The sequence below is a fragment of the Chaetodon auriga genome, chromosome 10, assembly GCF_051107435.1.
Source record: "Chaetodon auriga isolate fChaAug3 chromosome 10, fChaAug3.hap1, whole genome shotgun sequence".
NCBI classification, from domain to species: domain Eukaryota; kingdom Metazoa; phylum Chordata; class Actinopteri; order Chaetodontiformes; family Chaetodontidae; genus Chaetodon; species Chaetodon auriga.
In genome coordinates, this window is record NC_135083.1 from 22,029,444 (window position 1) to 22,054,901 (window position 25,458).

General features: G+C 42.9%; 1 protein-coding gene across 2 annotated transcripts in view; it reads left to right on the plus strand.

The window, feature by feature from the left end:
* Window positions 1-1,449: 1,449 nt before the first annotated feature.
* Window positions 1,450-25,458, plus strand: part of LOC143326616 (plexin-A1-like) — a 249,698-nt gene continuing 225,689 nt past the window's right edge. For both annotated transcript variants that reach the window (XM_076740331.1, XM_076740332.1), the window contains exon 1: window positions 1,450-1,627. The gene's annotated coding sequence lies outside the window, so the exon portion shown is untranslated. The remainder of the gene's footprint in view (window positions 1,628-25,458) is intronic.

Sequence of the window (25,458 nt, forward strand, 5' to 3'; positions counted from 1 at the left end):
CCTTTTTAGCTCTCCACAAATTCCTGGGAAAAATATTTGGCCATTTAGCAACTAAATGCTCCACTTTGTTGCTAAACGCTAACTGCCTGCTCTTTGGTACTGGCTAGGCAGCATGTAGAGGATTTATGTAAGCATTTTTTTTTTTTTTTTTTTTCACTGAAATCTGCCACCTGCTGCGCCTGGAACCAGCGCCGATGCAAGCAGTGAGACTGAAGCCGTACAGTAAATGTGCTGTAAATCCAAAACAATGAACACAGAGAGGTTAGAAACCATACAAGGGTCACAACATCATCATCACCAGAGTCTGGGGAGCCGTGACTGAGGTTTGATAAATGCGACAGTGTCCGTTCAGAATCTACCTTTGAAACAGCAAGTTAATTCAATGTTACAGTTTTTTGAAATTTTAGTATTGAAGTATTCAGGCAGCTGTTTTATCTGAATAGAAAAAGTTGTCGATGATGTTTCAGAGTGAAAATCTGCACAGAGCCAGCAGGCTGTGGTCTTTGGTGAAGTAACAAGGCCAACACAGCCAATAGACATGATTTGTCAAGTTTCAAGGGAGCTGACCTTCAGCAGTGAATGCTATTGAATATACACACATACACACAAACACACACACACACGGACACACACACATACACACACACACACACGTACTTGTGTTTCCATCACTTTCGGGGACATTACATTGACTAATTTCCTGGAGTCTTACCCTAACAATGACCATAACCACTACTTACCTAACCCTACCCTTAACACAAGTCTTATGATGATTTATTTATGATTTATGGGACTTAACCTATGTCCCCACAAAGATAGTAATACCCGTGGACACAAACACCCAGGCACACACGCACTACAGATATGCACTCATGCAGCTAACACATGCACATTTTTACATACATGCATACACTGACATGAAAGAAACTTGACAACAAAATGAGATACATGAAAGACACACACACACACACACACACACACACACACACACACACACACACACTGTGAGCAGCAGGGAGCCATGTAAACAGAGCAGTGCCACTCTGCATGTATTATAAGATGACATGAGCAATCAATCAAGCTGAGCAGGATCAGCCTTTTATCAGGAATATATCAAAGAATCTGATTGCAGTAAAGGAACCTTTATCGTGTCGTTTATGAGCCTCAATCAGACGACAAGGAGCATGAGAGCACACGGTACCGCAGCCTCTACCGGGTCCAATGCTGCCACCTATGCGCTCCATGGAGATGTGCGTTTGGTATTCCGCTGTAACGCAGTTAGGCAGCCAGGGGGCGCACTCACGTCACTAACCCCTCTCTAACTAACCACTCTCTCTCTCTCTCTCTCCCTCTCTCTCTCTCTCTCTCTCTCTCTCTCTCTCTCTCTCTCTCTCTCTCTCTCTCTCTCTCTTCCAGGGGATGCCGGAGTCAAACCGCAGCTCTCCTCTCATTCATGCTGAGCGCTGCTCTCCTGTGCGCACGGAACCGCAGAGCTGAGCTTTGGAACCGGTGCTGCTGCTGCTGCTGCTGCCTGACAAGCCCGCCGGGAATGGGAATGTCTTCTGTTGCAACTCTGACATCCTAAAAACCATGCCAAGCAGGACGAACGCAAAGGCCGGTTTGATCAGTAAGTACAGCCAAACTTTTTTCGGTTGTTCATCATCTCCCCACTTGTCTTGGAGCTTTTTTCTACATCCGAAATATTGGTGACATTCCCTATCCTTCCCTCCGACCCTTCCCTTCCCCTCTCCTCTCCGTGTCCTCCTTCATACCTTTCGCCAATGTCTCTCTCCCGTCTTCGTCTGCACACATGGACCAGCTTGCGCAGCGGGAGAAATCGGGCTCTCTGTTGATTCATCTTTGCGCTTCGAAACATCGCATGGCTTGCTTTGCGCACACAGGGGGAAGCAGCCAGACGCACGCCGCGGTTGCGGATGAACTGCATCCGAAATGACTGTACCCTTTTTTTTCGGGTGGAATTTGTCAAGTTGTTGAAGGTGAAGGATTGCCGTACCTCACTGGCAGCGAACTGCGGATTTTGGATGCAAAGTGGCAGCATGAATAGGGTGTGAGTGTTTGAGCTCCACGGGGGTGTTTTTTATCTCCCACATGCTTGAGCTTTAATGTTTTATGGTACATTTCAGATCGCAGGGGTATTATAGGAATGTTGTCGCAATGTTATAGTGAGGCAGTTAAACTAGCTGGTGTCTTATGGTCGCTGTAAGCCCTCTGCTGAGCGCGCCACAGGCACACAAGCCCCTGTAAGAATATAATTGGAGTTTAGTGGCATAAATATGAACATGTTTGCACCTGCGCTCAAGACACGAATTGAACTTGAAAACACTCTTTGCGTTCACTGTGCATGTGAGCATGTATGAGTGTACACATGCAGTGTGTGCGTGTGCGCGTGCAAGTTGTACATGTGTGGAGCACTGTGCCTATTTGTGCTTCTAAGTGTGTGTAAGTGAGCCTAGTGTTTGACCTGTGAGTCTGAAGGCTTGAGTGTGTGTTTTTGGTTAGGGATGTGTGTGCCCCTCACCCACCCACCTACCCACCCACCCACACACACACCCACACACACACACACACACACACACAAACAAAACAGCATCATCATTTTGGAGTCGCATCAACATGCTCTGACAGTTTTGTGTCACCTTATGAATTTTTGACTTGAAATGCGTAGGTGAGGCAGACGGACTGATTTTGAGAGACTACGGGCGCCAAGCCACCAGTTTGGCTGCCAAGCACAGAAAAAAACCCTCTAAGTTGTGTGTGTGTGTGTGTGTGTGTGTGTGTGTGTGTGTGTGTGTGAGAGAGAGAGAGCGAGACAGAGAGAGAGGAGAGAGAGTCTTCTCTTTGCATGTTCTGAATCTCCTCTCATCTCCTACTCTCTCCCTTCTCATCTCTCTCCAGGGTGAACTTGTGAGGATGTGCGTGTGTGAGAGAGAGAGACGATGTGGGAGTTGTGGAGGAGATGCAAAGAGATGTATGGGGAAGAAAGACATCTCCCCCTCTCTCTTAAGTGTGCGTGTGTGTCATGCTGTGCCTGTGCTGGGACGCGTTGATAAGGCAGAAAGCCTGAGCATCACCTCCACTTTGGGGCTGAGGCATGACATCCAAAGTGACTGCATGCATGGCTCCAGTGACATAATGACTGTGGAACATATTAGTTCCTGTTACACCCGCTGACACACACTGTTTACAGAGGTTTTAGCCTGAAATGAGTCAGAATCAGACTCCGGCGACAGCGGCACCGCATATGCTTTGAGCTGCCTGTAACCTAATTACCTAGTTTATTCTTGGAGTCTTTTATTATTAATTTGTTCTTAGACGAGATCATCCTTTCTTCCTGCTCTCTATGTATCCACCTTTCTATGTATACTTCTGTGGGTGCTGTAACCAGCGTTCAGTCATATTTAAAAGAAATTCTAGGATAACACTTCCCATGTGACACCAGCATCTGTGCTGCTTAATTGCATATTTAAAACAGCCACATCATACTTTGTTGCAGTTTTTTAAAAAAAATCTCCAATGAATTTGACTGCATGTAATATTTATAAAGGAACTGAAGTGTGTTTGCGGTACCCAGCAGTGATAACTGATGTGGTATCATACTGTGGCTGGAGGTACAGTAGGTAGTTTGGCATTTTATGGCAGTTTTACAATGTTCCAAAGCTTTGCTGTCACTATTGAAACTACTCTATCCAGTCAAGAGTAATTGATGAAAAATTACCTACACAGTTAATTTTTATAAAGCAATATTTAGATGAACAGCCTCATTCTGTGTTAATGGAAGCAACTTCCTTACTGCTGGCTGAAGTCTGTTCCTCCTGGAGCTTCCGTGACAGTGAGTTTTATGAGCCCTATTTTAAGTGAGAATGGACTCTGTGGGCTCACCACCTTGCCTTGCAGGAAAACTGTTGTGTTTCGGTGAAAATGCCAACCGCCACAGGGTGTGTATGTGTGTGTGTGTCGGGGGTGTCCAGGTGGGTGTGGGGGTGGGGGTGTGTCAGTGCTCTCAGCCCTCAGTGGCTCAGACCCCAGTTGAGCTGAGAGCTACAGACGATCAACAATGCACCCCGCGGTCCGTCTGCATCGAGCTGCCTCATACCTCAAATGCCTGTAATAAATAAACCAAGGAGGAGAAATGGCAATAGAGTGACAATAAAGCAGATTGATAAAACAGTTTTAAGTCAGTCTGTTTGTGAAACACCCAGAGGAAAGGTGTGTTATCATAACATGTCCGTAGGATGTAATGAAAATGGCATTTAGCTGAGGGTTTTCATTCCGAGTGCCTTTAGAGTCTACATTTAAATGCTGTATCGGCGGCCCCAGCGGGAGCCGAAGCACTGATCCAGCAGTGTTAGAGCCATGCTCTCGCCTATTGAGCTGTTGATGACTAGACTGCCAAGTAAGCTGCTATTACATGGCAAAATACCAGTTTGAATCCCACCTACAACAAGATGTTTTAACTGCTTCTGGATGGCAATTTATCTGATCAGCTCAGACCGGCATGTAGATCACATAAAAGAGCCACTACTTGAAATGAAAATTTGACAGATGTGATATGTAAGCACCAAGTAAGGTTTATCAGTGAGACATTACCACTAGGTTACGTTCTCTATTATAACCAAAAGGCATCATGTGTTGAGAGGCTCTCCTCTCCATCTACTGGCTACAGCTTGTCTCTGTCAGTCATTTCAGAATGGAGAGATCATTTTAAAATGATACCAACATTTACTGGAATAGCAACAGTCCACCTTTCAGAAAGCACCCTCATTAAATGCAGATGGGACAGGACTCCCTGAGAGTGTAGCTGCTGGTGGTGTGGAGTAAAGCCAGCAGGTGAAAACCTCTCAGGTGAATATGCCAGGGCAATCTGAAGAGCATGCTGGTGATGGGGGAAGCGGTGGGTTGCTCAGTAGCAGGTCTGAAAGTCAGGATGCCGCAATGACATTTAAAGAGCAGCATCCGACAACCAATCAGCTCAAGGAATGTGGGCAGAAAGACGAGACTGGATCATGTCAGAATGTGTGAATGAGACGAACTGTGACAGGACGGAAAGTGGAAGTGATGGAGAGGAGTTCAGCAGTCAAGGAACAAGAGAAAAACGTGAGGAAAAAAAAGGTTCCCTGTTGAACTTGAGCCAGAGCTTCATGTTTTATGAATAGAGGAACATCCAACATCTGTATTTAATATGGAGCCCCTTCACGTCATGTAGTCTGTGTTTAACAGACAGTATCAAGCATCGCCTGTCCAATCTTCAGTCAATCAATCAATCAAGTTTATTTGTCATCATATAAGGTACAATCAGAGCGAAATGTAATCCCGTCAGTGCCTTCAATAACAGGATTTCATACTCTTATGTTGCGTTGACTCCAGCAAGAGTATAGGTTACATGATAGCAGATGAGCCAGCTTGTCTTGTTTTTGCTTCTTTTCCTGATGAGCCAGTGACAAAGTGTTTGCAACTCCCAATTTCTGTCTGAACAAAATAGACAGAGGACGAGATTGGAAAAAAAAAGTGGATGAGAGCAAAAGAGAGAGATGTGGAGAGAGAGATGAAGCGGTGGAGCTTTTAAGTACCCGACATCTTTTTGATGCAGCCTCTGCCGTGAAAGGCCAAGGCAGATCAAACGGGGCAGGCAGATTGAAATAGTTTCTCTTGTAAGGGGAAGAGACGTTCCGACGCTGCACAGATGTGACAGGTAACCGCAAGACGGAGGTGGCAGCCACTTTTACACACCGCCTGATTGCAAACACTCGCTTCCCAGGTTCAAAATAGGACTTGCGAGGAGCTTTTTGATTGTTGTTAGCATCCGTGTTCGGTATCTTCAAGTGAGATGATTGGCGTGTGGGTGGGTGGGGGTGTTATTTCCTATCCTAGTGTGAACAAGGATAATTCTGCCGTTGTTTTGTCAGCAATTAAAAGAATTTCAGCAACCCATTTTCCTCTGCTGCTGCAGACCATACAGCTTGTGTTTGTTGTCCCAAATGACCAATTTCTGCCTTATGTTCTGTGCTGTCTGAACAGTTGAGGCAGCAGAATAGTGCGTGTGTGTGTGTGTGTGAGCGTGTGTGTAGCCGAACAAGCCCACATTGCTGAACTTGTCTGTGTTTCCTGTGCTTCTTCGACACGAGTCCAATCAGCACGTCCCTGTATTTCTCACATGCACAGACAGGCACTCGGACATCCTCCCTTTACGCTCCTTCTCTCCTTGTGTAACGCTGTGCCAAGGTCAAAGTTAGAGTGCTGTCTTCTGTTATCTGTAGTGGTGGTCAGACTTTCCCCAAGCCATGAGGAGGAAATGCAAAAAGGGGGTAAAGGGGAATGTGGACAGCTTAATTTGAAGAAAAATGCCAGCTGCTGCCTTTTGCTAACAATTCTCAAATAGGCCTTATGGCATGAGAAAGGGTTCTACCATGATTCAAGCAGAAACAAACAAACAAACAAACATAAAAAATACTGCATTGAGCTGGTTTCTGAGAGGGATAGGTTTGAACTCTTGTTCATCTGGAATTCTCCCCCAGGCGAGCCCATGTAAAGCACTTTGAGGTGAAAGTATACTCTTTTGCAGCCTCTCAGAGAGGAAGCAGAATGCTTGGAAGTCAGTACTCAGAATTCACACGTGCACACTGCAGGCTTATCTTCAACAACCAAGCTGATGTCTGTTGGTTTGCACCAAATGACACCAAAGGGACAAGAGAAGCCAAAGATCCAACACCGGCGAGTCCGGCTTTCTCCTCGTGGAGCACAGTGGTGCTTATGAAGTAGTTTGCATTTTTCTTTTCAAGTTAACCTGGCTTACGCCTTGTGTGTTAGCATAGAGAGGTAATCTGTTGCAGGTATGCAGGGATGGGAACGACTTTTGTGTTGCAGGCTGTCAAGATGCACAACTATGAAAGCGTCTTACTTGACTGAGACATGTGGAGGAGAGGGAGTCACAAAGAAGGAAAACTGATAGAGAGAAAGGGATGAAGAGGGATAATGATAAAGAGGCTGAAGAAATTGGAGGGATGAGGAGGTCAAATGGGAACATAATGACGGATTCATATCCAACTTTCAGGTAGTTTTCAGGTAAAAGGTGAAAATGTAAATTAAAACCAGTAAAATGAGCTTCCCGAGCAAAAGTAGAGAAGATCAGGAAATATTGTCAAGACAATGGAGACTCTTTCAGAAACTAGCAGGCAAAGTGTTTTTGTTCTTTAGTGTAGTCTAATGTTAGCCATACATCATGCTGTCTGAAGATGAACAAATATATGCAGCTATATATTAACCCACCATATAATCAAATCAAACAAACTCTTGAAATACATGGAAACCTAGTTAGGGATGTTTTTGCCCTAGCCTATGTAGAGAAGAATATAAGGGAAGGAAGAAAAAAACAAACACAAGAGAAAGCACCAGAACACCAAGAGAATAATGTCATGAAGAAAATGAGAGAGGAAGAAACGGAGCTGGAAGCAGTGAGGCAAAGAGAGAGTGACGGTGTTCCAGCCAAGGTGACTCAGATGAGAGGACTCAGAGGAGGAGGATGGCATGGATGGAAACAGAGGCACTGAGGTTGAGGTTGCGCATTTTGAAATTGTGGTCTTTGAGAAAGTGATTAGGAATTTCAAGAAATGGGGAGAGAAAGTTAAAAAGAAAGATGTGAAAGGAGACGTGGAGAGATGAAAACAGAGCTTTGCTGTGTTCTGCTGATTTTTCGATGACTCGGCTTAGACCGTAGTCTGTATAGTCAGAATCAGTCCAAAGGTCATGATTTTCCTCCTGACAGTATTTTGTTGATTCACCGTACGGCAGCAGGTGGAGTTTTCACTTCAGCCCTGTAGGGTGCGGGATGCTCAGGGGAGAGGTTGGGTTAATAAAATGTGAATGTGCAGTGGAGTCTCTTCCCTCGCTAATGATCTTTGGCTGAGGACACGCTCCTTAAGGTTGGCTCGAAATATCTCTAATGATTATCTATAAAATTTGTAGCATATCCCACAGAATTTTGTCTGCATTGATCGGTTGCAGCAGTTGAGTTTGGAGCAGACTTACAGAGACAGAAATGCTATGGTGTTTTCATGACTGGGGACTCAGTGATTTCCAATGTTATAAGGACCCCATACTACACATTTTTTGCCAATATGTGCAGCAGCTTGTCTTAAATGCAAATCACGTGTTTTTGTTCAACAGTGGGATTTTCAGTGACTACTGGTTAAAAGAATTGTTGTTTGTTGTTTGAGAGAAGTTCCCAAGAAACAGTGTGAAGCATATTCTGTTCTTTAAGTGTAACTTCACTTTCATTTTCAAGTTTAGATAAAGGATTATATTGTACAATACAGAGCTCTGGCTTACTCAACTGTTTGGTTTCTCCTGCTGTGAAAAATATAACAATCCAGAGTTCAGTCATTCCCCACACTGTGGGACAAAACCAAGCTCTCCAGGAGTCCAGTCAAAAAAAAACAAAAAAGAAAGAAAGGAAAAAAAGACACAGACCAGAAGAAACAAAAAACATCTGTATGATTAGTATTTCATTGTGCTGCCAAAAGAAACAATTTGCCAGCTGGGGAAGCATATAAGGTAAACAGACAGTGCCATCGATCTTGTGTTTTAAACATTTTAAGAGGGATCCTGGCAGGTCCCACTTGGCCCTGCTGTGAGGAAACTGCGGTGAAATGACAGGAATGACAGTCAGTGGTGAGATGCTGAGTCAGTGAGCACAATGAAACTGCCCCCATCATCACACATACACACAAACACACACACACACACACACACACACAGGGGCTCATCTCATTTTGTTGAGTGCTTAGTCCCACACAAACCTGCACGTGTGAGGCAGGGTCGGCCTAATGTTTCTGCCAGAGGATGTCTTTGAGAAACGGGATCAGAGAGCCATATGTGATGTGTCCTCTCATGTGTCTCTTGGCTCTCATCATGAGGAGTGCAGCTTCCAGGTTCAGCGTTTTGCTCAAGGACACCCCAGCAGGTATTTTTGCATCCTTACATAATCCCATAAGCAAGCACTTAAAAAGTTTGATTGGTTTGGATTTTGATTCTTTAATTGATTTTGCACCAAATTGGGCAGCGGCACGGGTAACGTCTCCCTGTGGAGCCGTGCTTCAGGTGCAGGCACCAGTGCTAGTAGTCCAACACCTCCACTGGACATTCATCTTGCTCTAAATTGTAAGAGGAAGAAGTACAGCGTACAAGCGTCTGACTCCTGCTTGAAGGTAACTGGCTTTCGCTTTGTTGTGACAGATGAACTTCTTGCTCAGGTTGAGAAATGAACTTTCTCTGCTCACTTTAAGCCTCCTCGAGTGAGGTTCTGCCAAATCAGCCCTGTTTCCCTTCCTCCTTTTGTTTTCGCATGCGATCCTGCCAGCTTTAAATTCCCCTGCGTTCTGTCTGAAAGAAGGATATGGCTGATGAGTCACAGAAACGGTGTAGTGTTGATAGTAAATGCTTCCACTCCCCCACAACAAAGTAAACCACAGGGTCAAAAACATGTTGAAATCCATTTAAGGCACCTTGAGGTTTCCTGTTTGAAAGCGGCAGTGCTCGGGCCGTTGAAATTGCCCCGCGTATCGCTACCTTTATAGGGTGGTGATGCATGGGAAACCATTTTAAGGCAATGCAGACGGGCAATTTGGCTTTTAACAGACGCGGGGGGTTGCAAATGGACCAAAATTGGAGAGAGAGTGTTGAGTTTTGGTGGAAGCAGCAGTGACACAACCATGGGAGAAGCTTTTGTCTAGTGAGATGAATTTACTCAGTAACCTCTGCCTAATGGGGCTGTCTATTTTTTTCTGTTTTTGTGCCTATCTCTATTTCTCTCTCTTCCTCCACAGCTTAGCTATTGTGTGCTATTATGTGGTGTGTTATTCTTTCCCTGTCACTTTATTTCGTCTCTGCCTCACTTTCTCTCTCTCTCATCGTCCTTCAGGATTCTCATGATAAAAACTAAAAGATTTCTGTGTATTTAAATGTAAGTTATTTAAGATCATGTTTTTATCACAACAGCATGTGCTTTTGTCCACTTTTTCATCAATTCAGACCAGAGATACTGACACAGCTGACATTCTGCCTGATTTCACACAGTTCAGGGGAACACACACTGTGCTGTATGTTGACATGAAAACACCCTCGGCCATTATTTTCTATGGTATGGAAGCCCACGCACTGTGACCAGGTTGATGCACATCATGTTGCACTGAGATACAGTACTGTTCTATGGACCTATTAGAGTTGCAGGCAGATGTAAACAAGCGACTGTTCCTCACATCTGACTTGGAAACCCATGTGATCATGTTGTTCTGTTTGTGAAGGATTGTACTCTGAATGTTTTGGGCAGCTTTTGCTGGCGCTGCGGATATCGAGTCCGATCTCAAGATGTTTTTTGTCTCTGTCTCGTGAGTGTTTTCAATCATACTCGTCTATGAATCGGTCTGTTGGTCTCAGCCAGTCCACCACTTTGTTCCACACCGAAATATCTCAGCAACTTTTGGGTGGATTGCCAGGAAATTTGGTACAGACGTACAAGTCCTCTCAATATGAATTTGAATGTCTTTTTGTGATCCCTTAACTTTTCATGTAGCGCCATCATTAGATCAAAATTTCAAGTTGTCTAGTTCTTTGCTTTATGTTAGCTTGTTAGCGTACATTTAGTTCAAAGCACTGCTGTGCCTGTGCAGCCTCGCTGCTAGCATGGCCATAAACCCAGAGTCTAGTTTATATTAACGTGGACTGTCTTTGCCTCATGGGTGTTTTCATTCAGACTTGGTCTCGGTCTTCGGTCTCAGTGGAGTACAGTTGTTTTGTCTGTTTTTTTTTCTTGTGCAGTGTCACTGGCTGCTCTTATTTCCGACTGCAGAGGTTGCCCTGCTGTACCCCACAGAGAAATTCTTTCGTGTCACACACACTGTTCTACATCGTCATTTACACATGGAGGTAATGTCTAGTTTCCATTGTGTTTTTGCCACTTAACAACCAAGCACAGTCATTTTAGACATTTGGATTGATGCACATGTGTCTGGAAAAATATCAGACTTTCATTACCAGCCTGTTTCTAAAATCACTTTTTTTCATGATTTCAGACAATGACAAATTTCTGTGTTTCTGTTTCCTGTTCCTATCACGTCAGACCTTTCTGAACACAACGGACTCTAATGATTTAAGTTAAATCACAGTTGTCTCTCAATACAAACAAGGCTTGATCTCGACTCAGTCTTCAAACTGGTAACACTTTGACTTTTCTCAGCCTTGACTCACATGGTCTCAATTACAGCCCTTCCTTTTGATAGATGCGTTCAGGAGATCCTGAACAGCCCGCTACGTATTGAAACATCATAGCTGTTGAAACAACAGTTGCATTACCAAGACATTTAAAAAACCCTCATTTTTCAACATAATTGTGCCCAGTTTCAGTGTAAAGCTACGTGTCTTGTCACTTGCAGGGACGAAGCCACAGCAGTGCAAGCGGCATTGCTAGATAGGGAAACACAGAAACTAGCTTTCAAATCAGGCTACCAGTGTCTGTGTACTACAGATATCAAAGACATTATAAAGTCTGTTTTTTTGCCTCTTTGGTCATGTTGCTTAACTTTTTTTTGCTGTACTCTTTATTGATTCACAATCTCAAACCATAGTTTTGGTTTTCAGTTTTGGCCGAGCACTAAATTCCAGGTTGAACATTCATGGTTGAAAAGTCAAATCAGTGAAACTGAGGAAACTCCCCATGTTTCTACCATCCCTTTCATTCTCCTTCTGATTCCCCTTTCTCTTCCATTCAGTCTCTTCATCTAATTTTTCAGTGTAGGTGCAGTGTATGAGTGTTTTATTCCTCTCTCTCTCTCTCTCTCTCTCTCTCTCTGTCTGACTAGTACTGTTGGTTTTAGAGATCTCAGCAGACTGACTAGAGGAGGCTTTGCTGCAGGCAGCTCCTTCTCCCTAATGAGAGAAATGGAGCCATTCGCTGCATACATACACTTCCACGCTCCGCGCTTGTGTGTGTGGTTGCACGTGTGTGTTCTTAGCAGTGTGTGTGTGCGGTGAGAGTGTTTGAGTGTTTATGTATGTGGTTTTGTGAAATTGGTTGTGTGAAATATTTTGTGCGCGCGTTTGAGTCAGCGTGTTTTTGTATGTAGCTATGGGGTTTGTTTTTGAGCATTTATGTGTATGTGCATGTGTGTGCGGGTGTGTGTGTGTTTCGTGCCTCGCCTCTCCACACTATTTCAAATTCTTTCCTCTTGTGAAACCGAGGAAACTGAACAGTTTATGTGGCTGTCGAACACAACATTTCATTTTCCCACTGTGTGCTGATGTAGTTGACTGGCTTCCCTGTGTACTCCTGGAGGAATTCAACTCCATGCTTCTTCTTCTGTGGAGCTATATTATCAACACACTTCGTGCATGCCTGCACCTGTGTGTCTGTGTGTGTGTGTTTGACACGGGTTTGACAAAGGTTCAGTCAAGTCTTTTTTGGTCTCTTTTTCCATAAAACCCCTGCGTATGCCTGAAACTATAAGTTATTTTCCGTTTTCTGCTTTTCTGATTAATTTATTAATCATTTAGTCTAATTGTGAAAAGCACCCATCACAACCTAAGCTGACATCCTCAAGTTCTGATCGATTAGCAGCCCAAAATCCAAAGGTATTCGCTTGTCAATACATCTTGATACGTGCCAAAAATGGATATTGAACACATACTACAGTTAGCAGCAGCAGATGCTCATATTTAAGAAGGTGAAACCTGTGATTAATTATCAAAACTCTTGACGAATATGCCAGTGAAGTGCTCGATTCATTGATTTTCACCACTGTAATGAACAAAATCACGTGTTTCACACAATAAGTGGTAGGAGAAAGAACATGTACAAATCAGATGTATGCCTACAATACAATACAACTTTTGCCGTCTTTTATTAACAAAATATACTTTACTGTATTATCATTGTGAACAGTGATTAGTCTACACAGAGGGTGTCAGACACTACATAATCACACTGAAACATCTTTCTCATATTTGACTCGCACATCATTGCTGGCTGCTGACGTGATATTTTAGTTTGTTATTATCTTAAAACACCTGCATCACAATTTACCATCAGCTGCCCTCAATCTAGCTGAGTGTTACTGCAGTGTCTGTGGCCAGTGTTTGGCTCGTTATGAGAGCTCCACATGTGCCGGATGTTTGAGGCCAGCACTGGTACTGACACTGGAAAGGCATCAAAATATGAACACAATATATTGTCTCATATTCTTGTGTGTCTGATTTGATATTTTAGAGTTCAATAACACTTAACAGTAAATTTAATCAAGTTGAAAGAGTTGATCAACCAATTGTAGGTGATTTCCAGAAAATGAATTGGCAGCTATTGTGATAGAAGATTAATTGTTTAGGTTATTTTTCAAGCAAAAATGGCTAATATTCACTGGTTCCTGCTTCTCAGATGAGATGATTTGCTGCTTCTCCTGGTTTTAGTTTATTCTAACTGGGAAAAAAATCAAAAAACAAACTGTATTAAACTTTAATTGACAAAAGAGAAAAATATTTTGTATCCACATTAATCCTGGAGCGGTTTAAAGCTTTGCCTTGATGGGAAAAGTCACTGGAAGAATCTGAAAAGAAAGACAAGCTGTATGCAGCAGAGATCAGTCACCTCACACTCACATTGAATTAGCACATTACCACCCGTATCGTGTGACTGCGCAGTGTATCCGTGTATGTGTGTTATATCCGTGTCACTGTCACTGTGTGTGATGAGTCTATTCCACACATGTCTGATGTTGTGCCCCAGCTGCAGTGGGGATTATTCTTGAGGCGACAGAGAGGGAGAGAATAAAAAGCATGAAAGAGTGTGAATTGACCACAAAGCTCTGCCACTCTGAAGGGATTAGAAGGGGTTAAACTGCAGGGCGCGATAAAGGCTGGCATTTCTCTGTCACACACTTTGCTGTGTGATTGCTGCTGTGTATGTGTGTGTGTGTGTGTGTGCGAGAGAGAAAGATGCACCATACTACCATGATCTACACTAACAACATTGTCATGCTTGTAGATGTGTACGTGTGTGCGTTTGTGCTTGCGGATGTGTGTGCGTGTATGTGTTTTTGAAGATGTTTGTGTGAATGTGTGTGTGACTGACCTATAACTACCATGGGGCAGCCAGGCAGTTCCAGAGCTGAGCAGCAGGGGATTACTGATGGGTTTTTCTCTGCATGCTGATGCTCAGGACCGGGGGGAAAAAAAATGTTGCATGGAGAGAAATACGGAGGAGAGCGAGTGTGTGTTTGTGTGCATGTGGGAGAGCTAGAGACAGAGGGAGTGAGCAATTGCTGCTCTTGGTGCTGTTTAAGAGTGACTTAGTGGCTATTTCACTGGTAACATACTGCAGGAATACAGTGCAGCACCTCAGTTTGTCATCAGAGCTCCATACCCGGTGAAGTTTAATGCTACATGAGAAAACAGGCAGAATAAATTCCCTCTGATCATAAATTAAAGGTTTAGATATCCCACTTAAGTTCACCGCACTAACACTGGCTGGAACACAGAGATTTGTAGAGATGAACAACTTGTTTTCTGTCTTATGTTATTTCTTGACAAAAGTATATTTCTCCATATGTCTGTGATTTCTTGCAGCTTGCTGCACGTTGTCTTTTTGCACATCAGCATGCCGTCGTCAAATTAACTTGACACCTTGTTAGGATTACGATAAAAAAAGGAAGCCAGTGGCTGCCTCTTCAAAAAGGAAACCCCATTTCCCATGAACCTTGTTGCTTTTTCTTGGAAAAGAAAGCGTATAGAGTTAGAAGTCTCTGGTTCTGAGAGTATTTTGACCAATTTGAAAATGTTCTTTGAACGATATCTTCATCAGTAAACACCAGAGTCCCCAGATGATTTGATGATATTGCAGGTTTATATTATGGCTGGCAGTTCTAACTGTTTCAAGTTGTTTTATTTTTCAGTTTGGTATGACAGATGGCTCTAAATGCTGTGGCACTCATGAGCCAGAAGTCAGACAGAGGTAGACAAGAACCAGTAGTAGCACTTATGGGTGGGTCCCGGTTTTGTTGTTTCACACGTGTGTTCCAGGACACACATGTGCAAACGTGTGGGATGTACAACGTTCATTCCTGCTGTCAGCCTCACACTATTCCACCAATCAATAGTTGGGTGGTACTAAGGTGAAGAAGCGTAAAAGTGTGCCGACATGCACTCAACATGTTTATTACATCCCCAAGGATACACACAGTGCATTTTGGTGAGAAACGCTGAGTGTAAAAAGGACTTTGTTTTTGTTCACAGTGAATAACATAAGGAACCTTCTCCTCTATCCTGATCTGTTCTGAGGTGATTTGTCCATCAGCCTTTAAATTACACCATCTGCTGTTTATAATGTCAGTACTTTATTAGCATGAAAACACTGTTTTCTTGTGCTTTCAGACAGCTCCTTTTTTGAAAGCAGAAGGGCTTTTTTAGCAGCCCATTTTGGGTTCTGGAAATGATTACCGTGCCAGACAGAGCAATCAGATAAGGCTGCTACAGCGACCGCAGAGGGTCATGGGTAGGGGGTCAGAGGTCGCATTCCATCCTCTCTGATTAGATCCACTCTTCACACTGTTACACTGTAAACTGTCACAGCTGTGTGAGTGCACGTTTCAAGAACATGCTTGGGTGATGTCATACTGAGTCACTGAATCCTTATGCACAATGTACATCATCGGCAGTGAAGAACAGGAGGTATTACTGCATAAGAGAGTGAAAGATTTTGTGTGTCATTATGAAGGGGACCCACCAGAAACTAGAACCACAACTACATGTCTGTCTTTGTTGAAGAAGAGTGGATTTGGAATTAGTTTTATGTGCAGCTGTTGCTCTGAAATCCATTTCCCACTGCCAAAGTGAACCAAACCGAGCCGTGCCAGGCTAAGCTTGAACATGGCTAATGGAGCCATGGATTTTTATGTGTTTGTCCTGGTTCAGTGTTTCTGGCACTTTGCTTCACGCTTGGAGACACACTGCATTTTTTCCACATTTTGCAGGCTGGAAAAAGAGGCTACAGGGCCAGAGCAAGGGCTTTATCCCCCTAGACACACACACACACACACACACACACACACACACACACACACACACACATGCATGCAGAGACACACATTTCCATTCAAACCTGTGACCTGGGTTGACCTCTCTGCATACTAATTCAGTGATGCCTTCTGTCAATTTCTTCTTCTTCTTCTTCTTCTTCTTCTTCTTCTTCTTCTTCTTCTTCTATGTTTCTGCATACACTAAATGAGTTTTAGTCACAGTTTCATCTGCAACCCAATCAGAAGTCGACACTGTTGCTTTCCAGGCAGCCGGATGGTTGACATTTGTGTGTTGATTATGTCTTTACACTTATGGCTGCCGATGTCTTGTTTACTTGAAATGTGTGCCTGCTGGCGAAGGACTATGTCAGCTACAATGACACGGCGAAGGGGATTACTACTCGAATGCGACGAGTATATCAACTCTGTCCAAACATCTGGTCCTCTCTGCGAGCGTGAGTGAGTCCTAGAGCTGAGTGTGTTACCCCACTCCAGAGGTCCTTTAGGGAAATGAATGGGGCTGATATACTGAGAGGGCCCAGCACAGCCAGATTAACAGATTTTATCACCACAAATGGAACTTGTTTTCACAATCTTTGGAGCTCTCCTGCTCTTTTTCACACACAAACACACACACAGTCACGCAGACGTAATTAGTATGCAGCGCATGAGCGTTGAGTGTCTCTCTCTTTTCAGGGCCTCTCACTGTTTAAGGAGAGATCTTTTTAGACAGATGTTACAGCATTTGGTGTGTTACACCTTTCTGACTTCAAGAAAGGTCACAGATATCTGGCTTTACTCACCACACGTCTCATATTTCGTTTGCTTATATTGAGATGTACTGTGGATATGAAATTTTGCTTCATTCAGTGCTGTTATATTACTCATTGAAGTTCATCTCCATGTCTTTCCTCCCTGCACAAGCCTGTGAAAGTCTACAGAATGAGATGTTTTATTCTGTATTTTTTTTTTTTCTTGTCTTTGTGATAAGAGTTCTCAGCGAAGCAGCTGAAGCCTTCACACAGTCCTATGCTGCTGTGTGTGACCACACTTTCTGTGACATATCCTGCTTCCCATTATTTCTGCTTTTCCTTCTACTTTTTCTTTTTTCTTCAAGCTGAAAACTGGCCTGGCTATCTGACAGGACTGCATTTAGGTGGAAGAAGAACCATACTAGAATTAAAAAAAAAAAAAAGTGCAATTGAACGTGTTAATAGTTTTCCAGCGCTCTGTGACAAAAATGTTCAAAAAGCTTATGGAGCCTGGCAAAAACAAATAAACAAATGGTGCCTGTGAGAAGATAGTTGGCCATTACCACGTTCCAGGAACTGAAAAGTGTAACATGAGCTAATTGAAAATGTTCCAAATAACTTGAAAATTGGGATGCAAGGCTTTTGATTGAAGCTATCACTTCTCTAACACTGGCAACAGCAATAAATATATGTTCACAAAAAACTGAATACGGCCCCTCATTCTGTGCCAAGAAGCCCTGGCAAATAAATCTAAGGCTCGTTTTCAGATTGGTGGTTTCATTTGTCAAAGGCAGAGCTGCTCTAAAGTCAAACCTGAGATGTTTGCTCTGAGCCTGAGTTTGGTTTGAATATAAAAATGGAAATGATGTATTTTTCATGATCAAGGCAGCAGGTTAGTGAACATGCTCCTCTCCAATAACCTCAGGTTTATGGCTTTAATTTGAACTTGGAAGATCAGGAACGCACCTTGACAACTGATAATTACTTTATGAGCTGCTCCTCGTCATTACCATGGTCTCACGTCACAGCCAGAAAAGTTGTTGTAGCAGTTTTAGCTCAGCAAAACAATATTTCTGCTTCTTTTACAACAAAAATCAGTCTTTGCTTGACTAAAATCTGCTGCCAATCTGCTGCTTGTATAAAGTGATGAGTCATATTATTGGCTTTATGCAGTTAGGATACTGCCTGACTGGGTGAGTTACACTCAGGAAGTGCTGCTTATTACATAGTTTTAGACTTGTAGGATCATGCTGCAGTCTTTCTATGAAGATCATATTAGAGGGATTTGATCATTTCATGTATTCGGTGAAAATGGACTTCTTTTTGAAACAGTGTCATTTAAATGGTCTTCTTGTCTCAACCTCGGTTGTTGATCCGTGTCCCAAATAAACAACTCTAGGGAATGAACAAACAGTCAAACTGAATGAGTTTCTTGCCTCAAAACGGACAAAACATAAGACATTAAGATCACATGACTTGTGCAGATTCACATGTCAAAAGGTTTTATACGTGTGTGTTCTTATTAAACGTCATTGAAAAGTAGCTTTGCAGCAGCCACTGAGGCTACGCAAGACTCTGTGGCTGCATATTTTCACTCAAATGCCCCAGGGAATACTATGATTGCTCTCTCAATGTGATGTATTTCCTGTTCAAACAGTATGACCGGATGGGAATTTAGACAGAATGGACAAATTACTGGCCTGTCAATTCTGCAGAGAAAAGCAGTTTGATGAATCACCCGAAAAGCCAAGCTTGTATTTTTAGATTATTATTATTTAGCATATTTCATGTCTTTATGAGATAATGCCAGCAGAGATGACAAGAAAGCAAGGGAGCGAGTCGCTGTCTTGGCCCTTTTGCCACAGTGGCGTCTTGTGATTGTTGAGAAATTTGGGATGACTTCATTGGTTGGACTGGTGCAGCGTGAGGTCACCGCTGAACGTGCACCATTTTCCAGGAAGTAGCAGTGTTTGGGGATTTTTAAGTGAGGGAGGAGATTTTTAACAGCTTCAGAAAATTAACATTTTATGACCAAGTATGAGACTTGTCAAGATGGACTCTGCTGCTGATAACCTTGTGAACTCCTCTGAAGACCCTCTCTCAGCGTCCTCTGGGGTCATGTCTCCCAGGTTAAGGAGACAGCAAGTTTACAGTATTGGATTGCTGCCTTGGAGCTCATCCACAGAGACATGATCCGTTCAGTCTCAGTCTCTGTCCCTCTGTCTCTCTCCCAGCCATGCCTGTCTGTGCTCTCACGCCCTCTCTGACCCCCAGGCCCAGGGGTGTCCCGTCCACATGCCTGAAGGAAAAATGGTTTAACAGCAGTATCAGGAGGACTCTAGCTGTAACATAGTCTGACTGAATATTTATTCAGCAGCAGCAGGTCTCCGGCTGTGGATGGATGAGATGAGCGAGACTGATATTGCACTGTGGAGCAGTATTTTCCTTTTTATTACATTATTAGGGCCTGGAGTGTGTGTTTCCCCCCCGACCCTCTTTACCAATACTCTCAAGCAGCTAGAATTACTTCTGAAAACACCTTTAGAAAGCTGTTCTTACTTGAGTGTTTGTCCTCTGTTCTCCTTTTCAGCCTTATATAGAAAATTTTACTCTTTATTTTATTCTTTTTATTCATTTTGTATATTTTATTTCTCTCTCTCCTCTTGTATGAGGCTGTGTTCATACTGTCACTGCTTTATGGAGAAAACTTATCATTGTTAAAGAGGGCAAGCAACAATAATAACTTTAACAACAACTAAAACCTATAATTTGGTTGGAATTACTTTTTTTTGCATCCACTTCAGTTATGATTTCCACACTGAAAGAAAAGCAAAACAAAGCAAGTTCCAGTACATCACCACTCTCAACCAGGACAGCAAACATATGCAGCTGATTATTTATGAACCCCCATGGGTGCATGCCTGCCAAAATCTACACCACAGTGCTGCAACCAACTGAAATATTGCTTTTAGGTTAACAAGAGCAAATCATGAATATCTATCGCTGTGCTATAGAAAAGCAAGTAGCTGTGGGCTGGCCCTTGAGTCCTCATGCCTGAGATAAACACATGCCGGCAGAGAGCGTGGCTGCAGGGTCTGGGTTAAGATGTTATGTTAACAAGAGCAGCGTCAGCGTAAGACTGTGTTCAGAAATGAAATGTGTGTCAGTGGAACTTGGTGATTAGTTTGCGCCAAGCTCTGTGCAAAGTCCATATGCTGCTGTATAATAACGTTATTTAAATATGTGTGTGTGTGTGTGTGTGTGTGTGTGTGTGTGGGTGGGTGTGTGTGGGTGTGTTTGGAGCAATGTATGAATGTCTGTTTGTGTACCATTATGTGATTATTACTGTAGGTCAAAGGTGAACTGGTGGTCTCCTCCCAGTAGTTTTATTGCCTGTTTGCTCCCTGTTACTTGGATTCTTACCTAAGTTGACTAAATACATTCTCATGAAGTCACTTACTGTGTTATTTTACTTCAATAGTCCTAGATAATTCCACTTATTTCTCATTTCCACATTTTATCTTGAAATACTTCAAACATTCTTTCAACTCATACTTAAAACCCAGACAGATTATCCACTGATATCAGGATGATAACACTGGGTGTAAGATAATTCTTCTGACAGGCTGATCTGCACTAGAAACAAGTGGGACTGCCTGATTAAATGAAGGTTATAATAATCCTTAGGGTGTGTACCAGTTTGAACTTTCCATACTTCTACGTATAAATCTCGAACTGCTCATGAACCAGATCTCAGTGTCTGTCATTTGTTTGGCTGTCCTACATGTCATTAGACTGCAATAACACCAATGTGATACTTTATTACTCCTTGTAGGGAAGTTATCTTTTCACTCGGCACCATGGAGGTCAGAGGCCAGGTTCAGCTGCAGAGCAGCAGCCCTGGAGCTGGTAGGGGTTCAGCCCCGTACTCACAGACTCTTCAGCAGAGCTGATGGTAGCCTGTATCAGGGTCTTTAAGTTGGATCATCTAGTAGAAGGCTAATCCATCCTTTACACACGAGCATCAGTTTCCCTTTATTCCATCAAATAAAGTGCTATTCGATGAAGAGAACACGTGCGCAGTGGTTAATCCCTCCCCCTGTGAAGCTGTGGCCTTGCAGCAGTGCTGGAATGCTGTCAGTTCTTAGACGTGATAATCAGAACCAGACGCGGCAACCCAGGATCCCTTCCAATAGCAATCAGGCCAATGCAACGCCTCAAGATCTTGCCTCTCTTCCTCTGTGACTGTAACCTCATGTCAAGAATGTAGATCCAGATTTGATTAGCAGTGGAATTAGAGCAGAGTTTCTTCAATGTTTTTATGTCACGGGCCCCTGAGTAAAGACAAATTAGGCTCCAGACCCCCATTTGATAAGATTTCATCCCGGGGATCTCTTAAGGAATACAGGTCTGTTGTTGATTTAGTGTCAAATGGGACTGAAGTGAATTGTGTATCTGTCCAAAATGTAAATGGGAAAAGACATCATCCGTTTTCTAACTGGAAACATTTCCAAAGAATTCAATTATAGTATAATCAAGTTTTTCTCCATTCTGTGGCAGAGCCCCTGCATCCCCCCTAAGGGACACCTAGGGCTTATAGGGATCACCTTGACAACCACCACTTTAGAATATATTATGGCAGGAAGTGAGGGTGGGTTAGAAATGTTCTCTGTGGACATTGATCATACAAGAGCAGAGAAATTTTTATGTTTTAACATTCTTTTGAGAGAAGCAAAGGGATTTCTCTGTTGGTTGTGAACTCTCAATGAGCGGTGTTGAAAAAGTTGGAACACGGAGGAGCTTCGCATGCAAATATACACCTAACATCAGGCCTGCTCAACATGTGTGCAATGAAAGCTCTATCATGACTCTAAAACAATTGATTTGTATGCAGAATTGGTTTTCTTGTTGCAAAGAAATGTGCCTATGTTTTAATGGCTCATTATCATACTTTGGCTCCCATGAATCCTCAAATTGTTCTCCCTGCAAAAAAAAAAAAAAAAAAAAAGGCTGACAACCAACCTGTGAATAGTTTTCCTCTTCTATTGCTGTGGAAAAGCCCTCTGAGAGCATTTTCTAAATATTAGCGCTAATACAAATGAAACAATTCATACTGGTGTGAAATTGAATCAAAATGTCACACGGGGATCGTTTTAGGTTAAGAGCTTCTCAGTCTCAACGAGGAAATCAGTGTATGTGAGCTGGTTCCTTGCCGCATTATCATTATAAACTAATTGCTGTTAAAGCTTTCCACATGTGGAAATATTGTAGGGTTCTACTGGTACTGTAACAGGTACGTTTAGGACTCAATTGCAGCACGACCTGAACACGGACGTCTCTTAGAGTCTTAGATAAGGCAGGCTTGATGCTCTGTCCGGAGTGAATGACAGCTTCAGGAAACGTTTGGCAAGCCAAACACTTGACAGTTCCAATCCAACAAATCCAGGACGGGCAAGGTAAGAAACGTACTCAGGTACAGAAGGCCGAGGTAATAACCAGGGGCCAGGAGAGCAGATGAAGTCAAAGGCAGGCAGGGTTGATGCTGAGAAGGCAGTCCAATAGTAATTGCAGGAGAGTCTCGCATGTTGCGAAGAACAAGGTGGTAAGGGTGAGAGTGGGAGAGCAGCTTAAGTACTGCACTGATTAGTAACGAGTCTCAGGTGTGCGCTCAGGTGATTGGGCAGGTGGCCGTGGCTGAGTCATGAAGGGGTGCTGGCTGAACAGGTGAGCAGATGAGAGAGACAATGGCAGCAGGTAAGGAGCTGGCAGACTGTGACCGATACAATATTAGTCTTTATACTCAAAAACTGAAGGCTGGTGCTGATATTCTTTGTCTCTATGTGATCATTTTCACCCCGAAGATTTACTCCAAAAGCTTCTAAGATAATATTTACTGAAGAGTACTGGATACTTGACTGACAGGATAATATTTAGTGTTTGCAAGGATTAATCAAGAACAGAACAGTTTTGATAATTTTTCAGTTGAAAAATGCCAAACAATGGCTGGTTCCATATTTTCAGATGTGAGGATTTGCTACTTTTCTCAGTTTCACATGATTACAAATTGAGTAATTTTGGGTCACTGACTGACGAAACAAGCAATTTTAAGACGTGACCTTGGGTTCAATTTTAACAAAAGCACCATATGAGCAAGATAATGTACTAGTTTGACCCTTGTGGGCAGATTGGAAGAGGAGAAAAGAAGGTTGGTTTTAATAGAAGCAAGGAGGAGCACGAGGGGTTAAATGCTCCGGATTTAGACGAGCTCTTCCTCCATCTGATCTGAACTGCTGTGTGCACTTTAATAAGCACTTTCATTTATATTAAAGATGCAAATGTAGCCTTTACAGGGAGATTGATATGCATGGGGGAAACATGCATGTGTGCCCATGTGTGTGTGTGTGTGTGTGTGTGTGTGTGTGTGTGTGCCCATGTGTCTGTCTGTGTGTGTGTGTGTGCGCGCGTGTGCGTGTGTATGTATGTGTGTTTACCACTTTATCAGGGTCCTCTGTTCATTAGCCCAGTGTAATTGTGTTAGCAGTGTTGCTGGCAGGGCGGGAAGAAAATATCTGTGTGTAAAGGTCACATCAGAGGAGAGATGACATATGCATAGATGACACACACACACACACACACACACACACACACACACACACACACACACACACACTCAGTATTTGCAGACATCCTGGTAGTCACACACACACACATGCATGCAACACGGACACATGTGGCACACTCTCAGATGCACATGAAGAGAAAGCTTTGGCTGTGTTTGCAAGTGGAAGTGTGTGTTTAGATGCCTCCTCTTGCCCTGAGGTATGCATATGTCTTTATGTGTGCATGTATTTGAGTGTGTGTGTGTAGGTGTGTAAGTGGCTGATTCAAGTGGCAGTGTTTAATCAAGTGTGATATTCCTCCTTTGTAAGCTTTGCATCTGCAATGTAGGCAGCAGAAAGAACAGATACATTATTTCCTGTGCACGTGTGTGTGTGTGTGTGTGTGTGTGTGTGTGTGTGTGTGTGTGTTGTGCACATAGGGTTTTTTTTTTTGTTTTTGTGGTACCATGTTGTTGTTTTTTCTTAGACATGTACAGCATTGGATCATACCATCAGATGAAAAACAGAATGCCGTCAAAGTAGGACTCCTGCTAGTGCCAAAGAAATCTAGCATTTAACACATAAAGGCTTTCAAGAGAGGATTAGGCGCAGAAATAGCGACATAAACAACAGTGAGAGTACATAAATATATACCTGTAAATAACCGCTCTGTGTTTTCTAGATGTGCATGCATGTGAGAGCACTCTTATGTGATCAAGAGGTACTGCTCATGGCTCTCCATGTAAAATGAAATAAAACAACATTCTGCATTATCAGCAGGTAATTGACACACTGTACCATTAGGATCATACTTTTTCTTGCCTACCTACGTGTGTGGGTGTATAAGTGCGTCTCCTTAGTGTGCATCTATGCTGTATTAATACAGGGTCCTTGTGACAATACCTCGTAAATATATTACAATAATGGTAATATTATCTGCATTTCTTTGTCTGCTTTGATGGGCCGCTGTCTCTATATTGTCTAATGGGGGGCCCACAGTGTGTGATTTTGTAAACCCCTGCTATAAACCAGGATGTTTCCACAGCATGAAAAGTTCCTCTTCAGTCTGCAGGGAACAAGCAGCTGATGCATCTCAAAAATCTGCTTACCGTTTCAACAATTTTACCAAGCAGCTTGGTTTTCAAACCATAAAGGACCTTCAAATGATGGTTGGTGACCTGCCAGAGTGGCTGATGGAGTAGGCAATTACCAAAATTTACCAGCATTTGGCTCCTGGCTGCTGTTAATTTTTCACTCTTGTTATACTTTACAGCCAAAAGGCTTTCATCGTCATTATCTGCAGCAGGAGTTATTTTAACCTCTTATTACCTCTTTAAATGATTGAAACAGGCTGACGGTGTTCAGAGCAGCACTGACAGCAGAGTGGACCCGCTAGTTCAATTGACCATTACATTATGACAGCACCCATAGATAAGTTCAAAGAAAGCCACTTATGGACAAAATGTCAGTTAAATAATTAGTGTCTGCAGTGGAGGTCAAATTCATTGTAATTTACTAAAATAGATAGTTTAGTATGTTATTAACTAAAAGCTTTTGAGCTACGTGTTAAACTTCAAGGAGAAAATATCTCAGCTTTGAAAATATACGCATTGCTCTCCAATCCCACACGGCATGTACAGTGCAAACCAGCAGGGATGCAATGAGTGCTGGCACATTTTTCAAAGTAAAATTATTTGTTACACTACATCACCTGACTTCCTCTTTTGCTTCTGCAATAAATGCTATGGCCACCAGAGGTTGCGGCCTAAATATAAACGTAAATATGGGTCATAATAACCTGCTTGCACAGTTGACCTATAGGGCCCTTTTTTTCTGGTGAGGACAGGCTGAAAATATAATCAGTCCACTTGTCAGAAATGGGACTGAATCCACGCTCAGTATCACAGCTCTAACAGTGAATGTGACAAACAGCAGAAAGGCCATGCACACCTCACTGAAGCTAGAAGTTCCTAAGTGAACGTCGATGGATCCACCACGAGCATTAATTCCAGTCAGACCGAGGATGCAGCTGTT